Source organism: Cajanus cajan, chromosome 4, assembly GCF_000230855.2.
Source record: "Cajanus cajan strain Asha chromosome 4, NIPB_CcT2T_4, whole genome shotgun sequence".
Lineage (NCBI taxonomy): Eukaryota > Viridiplantae > Streptophyta > Magnoliopsida > Fabales > Fabaceae > Cajanus > Cajanus cajan.
Genome location: NC_138520.1, coordinates 39,250,438 through 39,267,239, shown reverse-complemented (window position 1 = coordinate 39,267,239; position 16,802 = coordinate 39,250,438). Strand labels below are relative to the sequence as shown.

The 16,802-nt window shown below is 36.9% G+C and overlaps 1 long non-coding RNA gene across 1 annotated transcript; it reads right to left on the bottom strand.

The window, feature by feature from the left end:
- Positions 1-6,579: 6,579 nt before the first annotated feature.
- Positions 6,580-10,554, bottom strand: LOC145956789 (uncharacterized). Its single transcript, XR_014433042.1, has 3 exons — positions 10,377-10,554; positions 10,149-10,204; positions 6,580-7,400 (listed from the first exon to the last, which is right to left on the bottom strand). It is a non-coding gene; the product is annotated as an uncharacterized LOC145956789 (long non-coding RNA).
- Positions 10,555-16,802: the final 6,248 nt, after the last annotated feature.

Here is a 16,802-nt window from a genome sequence, read left to right as displayed (position 1 = left end):
ACTAAAAAGGTCATGATTTTGAAAGGCCAAGACATTTATAGTAGTCTTGATGAATCTAGTTCTACCACTTCAAGTGGTAGTGAGACTAGTGAGGAAGATCCTAAAATTGAAAAGTTGTATCCTGTGGATGGTGATCTTCTTATGATCAAAAGGCTTCTTGGAAGCCAACCTTGTCCCACTTCACTATCTCAAAGAGAGAACATCTTTCATACAAGATGTTTGGTTTCTAAAAGAACTTGTTCTCTCATTGTTGATAGTGGATCATGTTCTAATTGTTGTAGTACAAGGTTGGTTAACAAGTTAGCCCTTACCACCATTCCTCACCCTCACCCTTATAAACTTCATTGGCTCAATGAAGGTGAGGAATTGGAGGTGAATCAACAAGTGAAGGTCAAGTTTTCTATAGGGGATTATAAAGACAAAGTTTTATGTGATGTCATCCCTATGGAAGCTTGTCATATTTTGCTTGGTAGGCCATGGCAATTTGATAAACAAACTATACATGATGGCCTCACTAACAAAATATCCTTCACTCATAAAAATAAGCAAATTGTTTTTAATCCTTTAACACCATCCCAAGTGTTTGAGGATCAAAAGCAAATGAAAAAGAAAAGAAACAAAGAAAAGAAAGAAGGAAAGAGTGTGGATAAAGGGGACTCCACTAAGACCTTTATGACAAAAGAGAGTTATTTTATGACCAAACAAGACTTGAAAAGAACTCTCTTTATTCATAAAAGTTTTGACTCTTGTCCTAATGCTGCCACTTATCTTAGAGTTGAGAATGAAAAACAAAATAAATTTCAAACCAAGAATTCTCAACTTAGAGATATAGTGAAGAAGGAGTGGACTATTCCTAGTGTTACTCCTTATACTACTTCCTTGAAGGTGCACAAGGAAGGAAGTATTTCTTTGGATTTTATAAAGCACCCAATTTTCGATTTACATTGTTTAGTAGATCTAACTTGTAATAATCTATATTCTATGTTTGATCTTATGGGAAGTTCTTATTTTGAACTTAATATGTTTCCTTCCCTACAAGACAAAAATAGATTATATGACTATGAGTATCTAATAAACAATCAAATCCAAAATTGTTTAGGACGTTTTTTAGTGGTATTTTCTTTATATTTTAGGAAAAGCCTAGGATACCATTTAGGGTACTTTAGGCAAGATATTGTAGTGTTTAAAAATCAGTCTTTTCATTGTCTTAGTCATAGTGTTCTCACATTTTTAGGTTTTACTTCTAGGTTATGCTTAGAAGAGGAACCTATTTCAAGAGAGTCTAATATTTTATCTTTCTTTGTTAGGTTAGATACTAGGACTCCTCTTAGGATCCATGATCTTTTCTCTTATAATGTTACTTCTTATTCCTTGCATGTTTTATATGTAGTTGTTAATTTTTCTTCTTCCATTCATCCTCGAGATTTGAGGACAAATCCTTTTCAAGAGGAAGGGGATGATGGAATCATGCTTTGGAGTGCAAGAGGTGACATACTCAAAGAACCAAGAGGAGTTGGCTAGACATGAAGGTTTGGGCCAGTCAGGGCCCAATGGGCCTGATAGGCCTGGGAAGGCCCAAGTTGAACTTTTCATGGGCCATATTTTGTTATAGCTATTTTCATATGTTTTGTATACATCATGTTAGTATAGGTATCATATATTTTGGTCTTGTATTTTGGACCACATAGAGTAGCATTTTAGGTTTTAGGCTAGTTGGGCCTAGTTTTGGGCTTCATGGGCCTTTGGGCTTTTGGTACCCAATATTGGGCTCATTTTCATTCTTGTAATTTTTCCTTTCCATTTTAATTGTTTGACCAATGTAATTAGGTCATTAGAATAGGAAAATACAGGGAATACTAAAGTATGCTAATTAAGTTAAATTAGGTTTAATTTGGAAGTCATTTAAGTTACATTTGAGTCACATGTTTAGCACCATGGGTGGCTGAACATGTGCCACTCAAATTAACCCTAAATGACTCTCAAATCACACCTAAATGCACCTTGGTACCTAAATTTTCGGACTTACACATGTGCACCAAAGTTTGAATTCAAAATTCAAATTTGAATTCAAACTTTAGGCGCCATTTTGTGAGGCTTTAGTTTAGGCACCTATGGGTCATAATTCCGTGCATACTTAAGCCATTCTTTCTCCTTTTGTATTCACTTTGAACCTTATATGAAATTTGAGAGCCAAGAGCCGAATTTCCTTTTCAAAGTCTTCTTGAGAATTGTCGCCACCCGCCGAAACGGACCTTGGCATTCGCGACGATGGTCGGACTCTTTTTAAGTTTTGAAAGATGATGGATTGTTAGAACGACTTATTCTCAAACTGAGACCTCATCGAGCTAACAATGTTGTTTAAATGGCTCTCACCAATCCATGTTAATCCCAAGCGGGACCCTCCATGGATTAGTGATTTTCGCAAAAAGAAGGGGTTCTTGGAGTCGCCACCAATGTTTTACTCAAAACATTGGAAAAAGATATAAGGCAATTGATTTTCAGAAATCAACTTTGGCCATTACAACCAGAGTCGGGTAAGGGAGTCGGTTACGTGCGAGGAAGGTGTTAGCACCCCACAACGCCTCTTTCGGGTTCCCTATGACGGATTATTTCATAAATAATAGTGTAAAATTACTAAATTACCCCTATTTATTAGAAACGATTATGAGTAAAATATTTACATGATGAAAACTCTAAACATGCAATGCAACAATCAAAAAGCAATAAATAAAAGCGGTAAAAGAAGGGATTTGGAAAGAAACCTTCGAAGCGGGCTTTTATATATTCAAAACGAAGTTTAGGAGGCTTTTTGGCGCTCCTTCCCACTACACGTCCGCTCGCTCCTTTCCCTAAAGATAATTTTTACTATGGAAATCAAAGAGATTTCCCTTCGACTTGTTCGAGTCTCAAGCTAATGGCTCATGACTCAAGAACTTCGTCGGATTGGCTCTCGGAGAGACTTCTAGGGCAGAGAATAGCTCAAAAACCCAAGAATACTCAGCACGAGGGTCCAGAAGTGTGGAAAAAGTGTGGAATGACGTGCAAATGACGTCCTATTTATAGGATTGAGGCGCAATACGGCCTGGGAGGTCAATACGGCCTGTACTGGGTTTTTGAACTACAGTACGGCCGTATTGAGTTCACTACGGCCGTATTGCAGTTCAAATGGCTCAGTACGGCCGTACTGAACCTCTGGGAGGGTGTATTGAGCTCCAATCCTCGCACACCCTTATTCTAAGCTACTCTAAGACTTCTAGACCTACAAAGAATCATCCTAGGGTCTTCCAGGAGTCCTTCCGGCTGACTTTCCTTCGGTCTTCGAGAGTCTTTGAGTCTTATTTCCGACCCGGACAATTTTAGGGGTCTACAGCTGCCCCCCCTTTACTTAGTCGAACGGCTTTTTTGGTGTACCGGTTGACAAGTAAAGGAGTTGACCCAATTGTCCGGGGAGTAGGCCATCCTTCCGACTTGTAGTGTCTTCAGGTGGGAAAATTATTGAGTAGCCTCTCCAGGGTGAGTATTAGTCGTCGCCTCTCCAGGCTCGTGCGTACCTTGGTGTTTCTGACAACCTCGGTAGCGTGAGTTTGCCCTCTCCAAGGTATGCATGCCTCCGTGTTTCTGACGACGTGGGCAGCTGCATACCTCCGTGTTTCTGACGACGTCGGTAGCTGAGTATTAGTCGTTGCCTCTCCAGGCTCGTGCATACCTCGGTGTTTGTGACAACCTCGGTAGCGTGAGTTTGCCCTCTCCAGGGTCTGCATGCCTCCGTGTTTCTGACGACGTTGGCAGCTGCATACCTCCGTGTTTCTGACGACGTCAGTAGCTGAGTATTAGTCGTCGCCTCTCCAGGCTCGTGCATACCTCGGTGTTTCTGACAACCTCGGTAGCTGCATACCTCCGTGTTTCTGACGACGGGGTAGCTGAGTATTAGTCGTCGCCTCTCCAGGCTCGTGCATACCTCGGTGTTTCTGACAACCTCGGTAGCTGCATACCTCCGTGTTTCTGACGACGGGGTAGCTGAGTATTAGTCGTCGCCTCTCCAAGCTCGTGCATTCCTCGGTGTTTCTGACGACCTCGGTAGCGTGAGTTTGCCCTCTCCAGGGTCTGCATGCCTCCGTGTTTCTGACGACGTTGGCAGCTGCATACCTCCATGTTTCTGACGACGTCGGTAGCTGAGTATTGGTCGTCGCCTCTCCAGGCTCGTGCATACCTCGGTGTTTCTGACAACCTCGGTAGCTGCATACCTCCGTGTTTCTGACGACGGGGTAGCTGAGTATTAGTCGTCGCCTCTCCAAGCTCGTGCATACCTCGGTGTTTCTGACAACCTCGGTAGCTGCATACCTCCGTGTTTCTGACGACGGGGTAGCTGAGTATTAGTCGTCGCCTCTCCAGGCTCGTGCATACCTCGGTGTTTCTGACAACCTCGGTAGCTGCATACCTCCGTGTTTCTGACGACGGGGTAGCTGAGTATTAGTCGTCGCCTCTCCAGGCTCGTGCATACCTCGGTGTTTCTGACAACCTCGGTAGCTGCATACCTCCGTGTTTCTGACGACGGGGTAGCTGAGTATTAGTCGTCGCCTCTCCAAACTCGTGCATACCTCGGTGTTTCTGACGACCTCGGTAGCGTGAGTTTGCCCTCTCCAGGGTCTGCATGCCTCCATGTTTCTGACGACGTTGGCAGCTGCATACCTCCGTGTTTCTGACGACGTCGGTAGCTGAGTATTAGTCGTCGCCTCTCCAGGCTCGTGCATACCTCGGTGTTTCTGACGACCTCGGTAGCTGCATACCTCCGTGTTTCTGACGACGGGGTAGCTGAGTATTAGTCGTCGCCTCTCCAGGCTCGTGCATACCTTGGTGTTTCTGACAACCTCGGTAGCTGCATACCTCCGTGTTTCTGACGACGGGGTAGTTGAGTATTAGTCGTCGCCTCTCCAGGCTCGTGCATTCCTCGGTGTTTCTGACGAAACTTAAACAAATTCGAACATAAATTCGAACACAAAAAGATAAAGCACTTATCTCCTTGAAGAACCTTGCTCTTGATACCAAAAATGATAGCAAACTTAGGAGAAGTGATGGATGATCTTCTCCACGGATTTGCTTAGGCCGGATCTTCTTCAATGGAGGCTTGATTCTTCAACTCAAGAACACTTAGAAGCTTAAGAACTCACGGATGAACTCAACCTAGAACTAGGAGGGAAGCATCCAAGCTCAAGCATCAATGGAGAGCACACTTCAAAGAGGAGGATTCTAAGGTGAAATCCTAAGGTTTTGAAGATGAACTCTAAGGGACTTTTGAGAGAGGAAACTCGGCCAATGGCTCACAAATTTCAATTATGATCAAAAGTGAATACAAAAGGTGAAAGAATGGCTTAAGTATGCACGGAATTATGACCCATAGGTGCCTAAACTAAAGCCTCACAAAATGGCGCCTAAAGTTTGAATTCAAATTTGAATTTTGAATTCAAACTTTGGTGCACATGTGTAAGTCCGAAAATTTAGGTGCCAAGGTGCATTTGGGTGTGATTTGAGAGTCATTTAGGGTTAATTTGAGTGGCACATGTTCAGCCACCCATGGTGCTAAACATGTGACTCAAATGTAACTTAAATGACTTCCAAATTAAACCTAATTTAACCTAATTAGCATACTTTAGTATTCCTTGTATTTTCCTATTCTAATGACCTAATTACATTGGTCAAACAATTACAATGGAAAGGAAAAATTACAAGAATGAAAATGAGCCCAATATTGGGTACCAAAAGCCCAAAGGCCCATGAAGCCCAAAACTAGGCCCAACTAGCCTAAAACCTAAAATGCTACTCTATGTGGTCCAAAATACAAGACCAAAATATATGATACCTATACTAACATGATGTATACAAAACATATGAAAATAGCTATAACAAAATATGTCCCATGAAAAGTTCAACTTGGGCCTTCCTAGGCCCATTAGGCCCATTGGGCCCTGACTGGCCCAAACCTTCATGTCTAGCCAACTCCTCTTGGTTCTTTGAGTATGTCACCTCTTGCACTCCAAAGCATGATTCCATCATCCCCTCCCTCTTGAAAAGGATTTGTCCTCAATGTCGCCACCGGCCCGAAACGGGCTTTCGGCATTCGCGAAGGATGGTTGGACTCTTTTATTTGTTTAAAAATATGGATTGCTAGAATGACTTATTCTCAAACTGAGACCTTGTCAAACGAGCAATTTTATTAAAAGGCTCACCAATCCATGTTAATCCCAAGCGGGACCCTCCATGGATTAGCGGTTTTCATAAAAAGGAAGGGTTCATGGAGTCGCCACCAATGTTTTACTCAAAACATTGGAAAAAGAAGTTTAAGGCAATCGATTCAAAAATTGACTTCGGCCATGACAACCAGAGTCGGGTAAGGGAGTCGGTTACGCGTGGGGAAGGTGTTAGCATCCCACAGCGCCCCTTTCGGGTTCCCTATGACAGATTATTTCTAAAAATAATAGTGCGAAATTACTAAATTACCCCTATTTATTCTAAACAATTATAACTTAACTATCTACATGATGACAGTTAAATATACACACAGAAAGCAGTAAAAGGAAGGACTTAAGAAGAAACCTTTAAAGCGTGCTTTTATATTCAAGTAAAACTGGGAAGCTTTTTGGCGTTCCCTCGCTCTACAAGCCCGCTCGCTCCCTCCTAGAAAATTTTAACTATGGAAATCCGGAGGATTTCCCTTCGACTCAGTTCGAGACTCAAGCAAAAAGCTCAGAACTCGAGAACTTTGTCGGATCAACTCTCCGAGTGATTTCTAGGCAGAGCACTGCTCAAAAAAACCCAGAATACTCAAGAAGAGGGTTAAAACTCAGTGTAAAAGTGTCCAATGACGTCCAATTGACGTCATATTTATAGGGATGAGGCGCAGTACGGCCTCTGGGGGTCAATACGGCCCGTATTGAGTTTTTGAACTACAATACGGCCGTATTGAATTCAGTACGGCCGTATTGAAGTTCAAGAAACCTCAATACAGCCGTATTGAGTTCAGTGCGGCCGTATTGAAGTTCAAGAAACCTCAATACGGCCGTATTGAGTTCAGTGCGGCCGTATTGTAGTTCAAAATGTTCAATACGGCCGTACTGAACTTTTGGGAGGCCGTATTGGGCTTCATTCCCTCCACTTCCTTATTTTGAGCTATTACAAGACCTCTAGACCTACAGAGAATCCTCCTAGGGCCTTCCATGAGTCCTTCTGGCTGACTTTCCTTCAGTCCTCAAGAGTCTTCAAGCTTTATTTCCGACCCGGACAATTTTAGGGGTCTACACTCAAATCTCGAGGATGAATGGAAGAAGAAAAATTAACACCTACATATAAAACATGCAAGGATTGCCATCTATGTTGATCCACTGCATGTAAATCTTTCACCAATCCTAAAAAAAATATGAAAGATGTCAATTTTACAACACTAAAATAATTATCATCATCATGTACTATGCCATTAAATTACGCATTTTAATTACTAAACCATGAAAGATAATATTTCTCCACAACACTTGAGCATAAGATTTGTGTAGCATATAATAAATTTGGTGGGAAAACAAGAAAGATAATATTTAAAAAAAGATCATGCAAATCAGATTCTAATTACAAGCACCAGTAAGTCTGCTCCTTAGTTGAAGGTTTTCTCATTTGGGGTCTCTTGTAGTTTGATGATTTTCACTAGTAGAATCATTTTTCCATCCTTGGAAGATTTAGCAAAGGCAAAATCAAGAAAATTTAGAACCCCTCTAATGTACTTCTCTTTATTTAGAGAGTTGTCATGTATCCAACTCTTATCCATTTGATACAATAAACTGGAAAAAAATTGAGTGAAATGGCCTCAATAAACTAGTGATAGAATGACATAAAAAAACTCTATATACTATTTTCTCTTGAATTTTTAACAAGCTAAAAAACAATAATAGAATAAAAGTGATATAGATTCGTATATACCTAGTGTTTCTTCATTGCTTTAATATCTTTAAAGTGATAGAGAAATTGAAAAACGATAATTTAAACTTTTCGTGTCTTATTCTGGTGGCTTTAAAAGCTCAGGCCATTTCTTACTCTTTTATTATTATTTATGAGATACATTTCGTATAAAGGAATTTATTATAATATAGTTCACGTAACCTTCCTAACCAACTGAAGTAGATTATTTATTAGTCATTTATCACTTTGATGCAATATATATTGTGAACCGTGGGTTTGGATTATTTTGTCTAACAATATTAATAAACTTTGAGTTTGGATTTTTTCCCCTTTTCTTGATGAAGTTCTCTCCTTCACGCTTTTAAAAATATTAGATATTAAAGGTATTAAGGTCCACCTCCTCACAAATACCCTCTGAGTAATAATTTATTAAAAAAACAATTACTTTAAAATTAAAAGTTAAATCATTCTCATATTATTTCTTTAATCACTATCCTAATTCCTAAACATCAGTTTTAAACAATTTTGCTGTATTTTGTTTCCTTTCATGCAAATTTGCATTAGATATGGAGTAAATGATATATAGTTATACTAAAAATTCTCAAAAAAGATTAATAGTTAATTTTATCTTTACATAAAGTCATATTTTATTCTAATAAAAACTTTTTATTAAAAAGAGAAAAAAAAATCCAACAAACAAAGCAATTTAAATGTATATTAATTAGAAGTGAAGGGTATATCTATGTTAAGGTGGGATTCTGACTTGGTGTAATTTAAATGTATACTAATTTAAACATTGGCAGCACTATCGTCACACACCTTTCACTCACCTTTTCTTTTCCCTCTTATCTCTCTCTCCAACCACCCTTCCCTCCTTGTCTCTGCCTTAATTACACTTACACCTATCACATTAACATGCACCTCTCTCTCTCTCAAATGCTTTTTCTTCAAGTATGTTTTCCTATCTTTACACTCTGTTTTGTAACTTTTAAGACACGTACTGCACGGAACAAATGATTATTAAAGCTATTATAATTAATGTTCAACTCGTACGTAATTCCAATGGTTGGGCAAGCATGAAGTGATTACTAATGGTACTAATGAAATACTACTACATATAAGAAGAAAGAGACTATGGCATGCAAAAGAGTGTGATATCCTATATACATTGTTCTTGTCTCTTCCTTTTTCACCGATCAATCCCTTGACAAGTGTCATGCAATAACCACACTAAACGTGTTGAGTTGCTAATTCTCCATTTCTCATGACTCATGCTAACCACCTCCAATCAACCACTCCTAAAGCTGCTATTATTAGTAGCAATAGCAACATGTTGTTCATCACAAATGCTCCTAAAGTGATAGAGATTACAAGAACAATAGGAACAGACATTCTTGAATCAGAAACTGGAACAAAAGCAGGTCTTCTGTTCTCCGTTTTGACATAATCAACTGACGAAAGCTTGGTCAGATCGGGATTTCGATTTTGAACAGACCATCAAGATGCTAAGCTGGCAAAAGAGCTTTGAGACTGAGTCCTTCCCGCCCGAGGATAGAATGTGAATCAATAATGAATGCGCTACCCAACCTACTAGTGATACCAACTAACAGGTACTTCTTTTAAGGAAACACATTATATGTATGAGCCATCTTTCGTACAAAACTTGAACACAAGATTTTCTAATGGTTGGATTACTCAGCTGCATCACTTAGGTAGCTGTTACCAACAAGTAAATGCTCATTGAATTCCAATCAACATAATATGTCATGACCATGACAATTATAAATTTGTATGCAGAAGAGTGAAATTTAAACTCACATGATGAAGCTTACCACTGTTAAATCTCTCTATGTCAATCTATTTGTTGTTCTATTTTATTCATTTGCTGTAACAGCCATATCACAAACAAAATATAGCAACCATGACATTCCTGCTGTTATAGCTTTTGGTGATTCAATCTTGGATACAGGCAACAACAATCATATTGAAACAATAATAAATGCAAACCGCAAACCATATGGGAGGGATTTCTTAGACGGAAAACCCACAGGAAGGTTTTGCAATGGCAAGATCCCTTCAGACCTTTTAGGTAGTTCTCACTTCTAAGTTAGTTGATTAAGAGTAGGTTCAGATAAATTTCTTTGGAATAAGAAGTAAAATTAAAATAAGTTAGTTGATTAAATCAAGAGTGAGAAGATATAAAATACCTATTGATAAATTGGTGAACGTTCGAATACAAGATCTGTGAGTGCTTCTTGGATATCTGTTAGCAAACTCAGTATCAATAAACAAATCTTACATTAGACTCGAAGAAAAAGAGTACGAGATAAAATTCGAAAGTAAAGCGCAATGAAGTAGAGGACGTAGGATTATATGAATCAAAAACCTAGATTAGAAGAAACAAATAAGCTGTAGGAGATTCATGAGGAAGAAACCTGTGAATGGAGACATGATTCGAGAACGAAGACGAGCGAGGGGTGCGGAGCAATTCAGAACGAGAAATCAGGTTTTTGAATTAAATAGATTATATGCTGTAGCTTTTGGGGTTGGGTTGGGCGGCTCTGTATGATGGGCCTCACCATACATGGCCCTTCTGCAATAGATACTTCTTTTCCTGTGACACCATACACGTAATAGGAACTATATTCGTTTGTATTTTTTTTTTTTTTTTTTTTTTTGTAAATACTTCTTGCTAGAAATCAGGTTTTTGAATTAAATTTTAACATTCTAAAAACTATTTTAGAATTACATTTGGGTTGCGATTAGGGGTGATCAAAATTTTTCTAACCTACAAAAAATGATGAAAGAAATACATTTCGGGTTAGTATTATTTATATATAATTATTTATTTGTTTTACATGGATTTTTATTTATATTAAATAACTGTAGGTATAAATTTTGTAAATTTTTTACCTACCTAAAATAGTAGTAGGCATAAGTCTTTGAAGGCTTTTACCTACATTGACAATTTGTTGGTAGAAGAATTTTAAGTTGTATTGAGTTTTACCTATACCAAATAAAAATGGGTATAGATTTTTGAGTTATACCTACATTAAACATTTGTAGGTAAATTTTTTTTTTAGTTTTACCTACACTAATTCAGGTCTATAGGTAAAAGTGTCTGTAGGCACAGGTTATTTTTTTTGTAGTGGCAAGAGAAAGAAACATGAAGTAGCCACTCAAGGTTGTGGCATACAACATACGCAGTAACATGTTTTCAATCCAATATTCCATCTAGAACAAAGAGTAACTAAAGGAATTTTTTGTACAATTGTCACTGTTTTCATATATAATCAACATAATGCCACCCTTTTGAGTTTGTCACAATGCCACACTTTTTGTATTACGTTGAGAAGTCAGGTACGGGGACCCTAACTTTTCAACATATTGTATTATTCTTTACTTTTAATTTATAAAAATATAATCATAATATAATAAATATATATATTTAAAATGTTAAAATATAAATTAAAATAAAATAAAATATTATATTTATTAAATTATCTAAACATATAATATATTTTTAAAATATTAAAATACTATATATTTACTTTTTTTATTTATATAAATTTTTAGGATTATTGTAAAAGTTAACTTTTGTATAATTTGAACATAAGATCTTTTTTGTTCAAATAATGATTTATGCTCATATTTTTTATGTTAGTGAATATACAATAGTATCACTTTCGGGTCTTAAATTGGTTTTTAAAATTTTTTTCAAAATGATTCTCAAAAATTGTAAAAAAAATATTTTTTTCTAACTCTTTAAATATTATATTCTATTGTTTTTATCTCTAAATTAGTCAACCAAAAATTACATTAAAAAAATGCAATACAAAAATTATTTCAAAAAATATCAATGTCGAAGATGATCTCTAGTTTCACAAGGTGGCAGTTTTCTATTTCATGGAGGATTGCATTGGGGACGAGTTTGTCTTGGATATCGTGTATAATTGTTTTCATCATCACCAATTTGTTGATCTTGCAAGACAGATTCATGGAAATTATTGACATAAGCAAAAGAGGTATTTGTCTCTTATTGAATATAAGATTCATGTTGGTTAAAAAATGGAACGTTGTTAGAATACATACTTTGAAAATGTGTCACAGCTAATTACGACGAACCAACTTTTGCACCAAATAAATTATTAACAAATTCTTTTGTTGTTGATGCAAAAGAGTGCTAATTATTGTCATTGTAGTGATCAGGATGTTGTTGTGATGGAGGAAGTTACAACAAATGAATTACATTGTGGTTTCTAACCATTATTTTGCATATCATCAGTAATAATGGGGTTAGGATTTGGACTTGTATTTTTTTTGTTGATACTCTCGTTATATTAACATTTTTATTGGTGCTTGTGACATTTGGCCAATATCAATGTTTTCTACAACACGTGGGTCTTGTAATTGTTGGGGCACAAACAAATAAAGAATTGTATTTTTTTTCTATACCATGCCATATATTCATCTATATGGGATAAATGACCATTGACAAGTTGCCCTACTACAACGTTCTATCGGTGTTCCATCCATTGTTGGGTCCAATTGAAATGTTCTTGGCCTAGTTATCGTAAGTATTTCCTCGCATGAATGTCTCATATTGTTGATCCAAATTTATTGGCGGCTATGGTATACCTTATAATAAACCAAATTGAAGTTTTACCGTATTCACTTGTTATCATTCAACCACTATGAAACAAATTAATGGGATACAAGCATTCCACTTTGTTGAAGTTTTAAAAGCATTTTTTAGTAGTATGCCCTCATAACCTTTATAAGGTATCCAAAGGCACAGTTAAATTAAGAATGAATATTAATTCTTTAATATGTGACAATTAGAATATATATACATCTATATTTTGCATCTGATCAATTCTTGACTTATACTCGACTAAGTCACCTATTGGTGTCCCTGAATGCCTCAACCTGATGGAAGAGGTTAGTGAGAAGTGATGAATGTTCTTCTCCTTAGCTCCTCCTAGCCACGGATCCTCTTCAAGGAGATATTACCGAATGAAATGGAACTTAATTGATGAAGGAACACGGATGGATGAAGGTTCAAGCCTTGGATGGAAGCATCCAAGCTCAAAGATCAATGGAAGACTCACTTCAAAGAGTAGGAAGAAGATGAACTCCCTAGGTTTTTGAGATGAATTCTCTAGAGGACTTTGAAAAGGAAATTCGGCTCTTGGCTCTCACATTTCATATAAGGTTCAAAGTGAATACAAAGTCAGAAGGAATTGGCTTAAGTATGCACCAAAATTATGACACTTAGGCGCCTAAGCTTAAGGTTCACAAAATGGCGCCTAAAGTTTGAATTCAAATTTGAAATTTGAATTCAAACTTTGGTGCACATGTGTAAGTCCGAAAATTTAGGTACCAAGGTGCATTTAGGTGTGATTTGAGAGTCATTTAGGGTTAATTTGAGTGGCACATGTTCAGCCACCCAAGGTGCTAAACATGTGACTCAAATGTAACTTAAATGACTTCCAAATTAAACCTAATTTAACCTAATTAGCATACTTTAGTATTCCTTGTATTTTCCTATTCTAATGACCTAATTACATTGGTCCAACAATTACAATGGAAAGGAAAAATTACAAGAATGAAAATGAGCCCAATATTGAGTAGCAAAAGCCCAAAGGCCCATGAAGCCCAAAACTAGGCCCAACTAGCCTAAAACCTAAAATGCTACTCTATGTGGTCCAAAATACAAGACCAAAATATATGATACCTATACTAACATGATGTATAAAAAAATATATGAAAATAGCTATAACAAAATATGGCCCATGAAAAGTTCAACTTGGGCCTTCCCAGGCCCATCAGGCCCATTGGGCCCTGACTGGCCCAAACCTTCATGTCTAGCCAACTCCTCTTGGATCTTTGAGTATGTCACCTCTTGCACTCCAAAGCATGATTCCATCATCCCCTCCCTCTTGAAAAGGATTTGTCCTCAAATCTCGAGGATGAATGGAAGAAGAAAAATTAACTCCTACATATAAAACATGCAAGGAATAAGAAGTAACATGATAAGATAAAAGATCATGGATCCTAAGAGGAGTCCTAGTATCTAACCTAACAAAGAAAGATAAAATATTAGACTCTCTAGAAATAGGCTCCTCTTCTAAGCATAACCTAGAAGTAAAACCTAAAAATGTAAGAACACTATGACTAAGACAATGAAAAGACTGATTTTTAAACACTACAATATCTTGCCTAAAGTACCCTAAATGGTATCCTAGGCTTTTCCTAAAATATAAAGAAAATACTACTAAAAAACGTCCTAAACAATTTTGGATTTGATTGTTTATTAGATACTCATAGTCATATAATCTATTTTTGTCTTGTAGGGAAGGAAACATATTAAGTTCAAAAAAATAAGAACTTCCCATAAGATCAAACATAGAATATATATTACTACAAGTTATATCTACTAAACAATGTAAACCGAAAATTGGGTGCTTTATGAAATCTAAAGAAATACTTCCTTCCTTGTGCACCTTCAAGGAAGTAGTATAAGGAGTAACACTAGGTATAGTCCACTCCTTCTTCACTATATCTCGAAGTTGAGAAGAATTCTTTACTTGAAATTCATTTTGTTCCTCATTCTCAACTTTAAGATAAGTGGCAGTATTAGGATAAGAGTCAAGACTTTTGTGAATAAAGAGAGTTCTTTTTAAGTCTTGTTTGGTCATAAAATAACTCTCTTTTGTCATAAAGGTCTTAGTGGAGTCCCATTTATCCACACTCTTTCCTTCTTTCTTTTCTTTGTTTCTTTTCTTTTTCATTTGCTTTTGATCCTCAAACACTTGGGATGGTGTTAAAGGATTAAAAACAATTTCCTTATTTTTATGAGTGAAGGATATTTTGTTAGTGAGGCCATCATGTATAGTTTGTTTATCAAATTGCCATGGCCTACCAAGCAAAATATGACAAGCTTCCATAGGGATCACATCACATAAAACTTTGTCTTTATAATCCCCTATAGAAAACTTGACCTTCACTTGTTGATTCACCTCCAATTCCTCACCTTCATTGAGCCAATGAAGTTTATAAGGGTGAGGGTGAGGAATGGTGGTAAGGGCTAACTTGTTAACCATCCTTGTACTACAACAATTAGAACATGATCCACTATCAACAATGAGAGAACAAGTTCTTTTAGAAACCAAACATCTTGTATGAAAGATGTTCTCTCTTTGAGATAGTGAAGTGGGACAAGGTTGGCTTCCAAGAAGCCTTTTGATCATAAGAAGATCACCATCCACAGGATATAACTTTTCAATTTTAGGATCTTCCTCACTAGTCTCACTACCACTTGAAGTGGTAGAACTAGATTCATCAAGACTACTATAAATGTCTTGTCCTCTCAAAATCATGACCTTTTTAGTTGGACATTGAGAAGCTATATGGCCTCTCCCAAGACATTTAAAGCATTTGATGTCACTAGTTTTACTACTAGAAGTGACAACATTTTTATCATTTTCTTTTTCTTTTTCTTGACTTTTACTAGAGCTTTTAGAAGAGTCATATTGACCCTCCCTCTTGTAGTCATTCTTGATATAAGAGTTAGCTTGAGTTTTTCCTTTTAAAGAATTTTTCCTTAAATTTTGTTGTTCCACCCTTATACAAAGTTGGACCAAATCATCAAGGTCCCTATAAGGGAGTAACTCAACTCTATCTCTTATGTCAAAATTTAGACCACTCAAAAACCTAGCAATGGTCAATCTTTCCTCTTCCCTTATGCCAGCCCTCATGAGATACAACTCCATCTTTTGTCTATACTCCTCAACACTCATATTCTTTTGTTGGAGTCTTTGGAGCTTATCCATAAGCTCCCTACTATAATAAGAAGGTATGTGCCTTCTTCTCATAGCACTCCTCAACTCATTCCAATAAGTGATTGGAGGGTCATTGTGAAGTCTTCTCTCTCTCTCTAAGGATGTCCACCAATACATAGCTTGTCCTTGGAAAGCTAAGGTGGCCAAGGGAACTTTTCTTTCTTCACCTACTTGGTGACAAGTGAAGATTTGCTCCACTTTCATTTCCCAATCCAAGTAGGCATCCACATCTTCTTTTCCATGAAAGTAAGGGAGATCAACCCTTGATTCCCTCACTTTGTGTTCTTTAATGACTCTCCTAGGATGAGGTTGATAGTATGCATCCATGTTCAAACTACCATCATATTCTTGGCTTTGAGAATCATTGGAGCTCTTGGTTGAGCTCCTAGAAGAACCTTTTGGACTTTTATTTTTATTCAATCTTTTCAAAAGTTTTTCTTCTCGTTGCTTAATCTTTTGAATCTCTTGTTCTAAAGCCATGATTTGTACTTCCTTTTCAAGTTTTTCTTTTTGCTTTTGAAGTATTTCATCTTGCTTCCAAAGTTTTAGTGCCTCAACCTCCTTGACAATTGTTTTAAAACTTTTAGGAGATTCAAAGTCACTATTACTTTGAGAATGTTGACTCATGATTAAGCAATAAGATTTTATATGCTATGCAAAAAGTTATAAAATGTTTTTGGTATTTTCTAGGAATGAAAATAGCACTTGGAAGTCTAAGTGTACAAGTTGCACTATCAAGGGAGGTGAGCTACAAAGAGCCACTTAATAACCAAGCCTTTTCAAGTGGAAATCACTAAACTCCTTTGTGGTACTTCCAATTCCCCAAAACTTTTCACAAAAATTTTGAATGCTTTTTCACAATTTGTTTGTTTTTGAGACTAAACTAAACGTGAGCAAGTAAATCTACACAAGTCTAGACGTTTCAAGGCAGCAAAATAAAGCAATTAAAAGACAAAGAACTTAAAGGAATCAAGATAAGTAACTAGTCGGGTTCCCTAAGTGGAAGCTTGAAACATA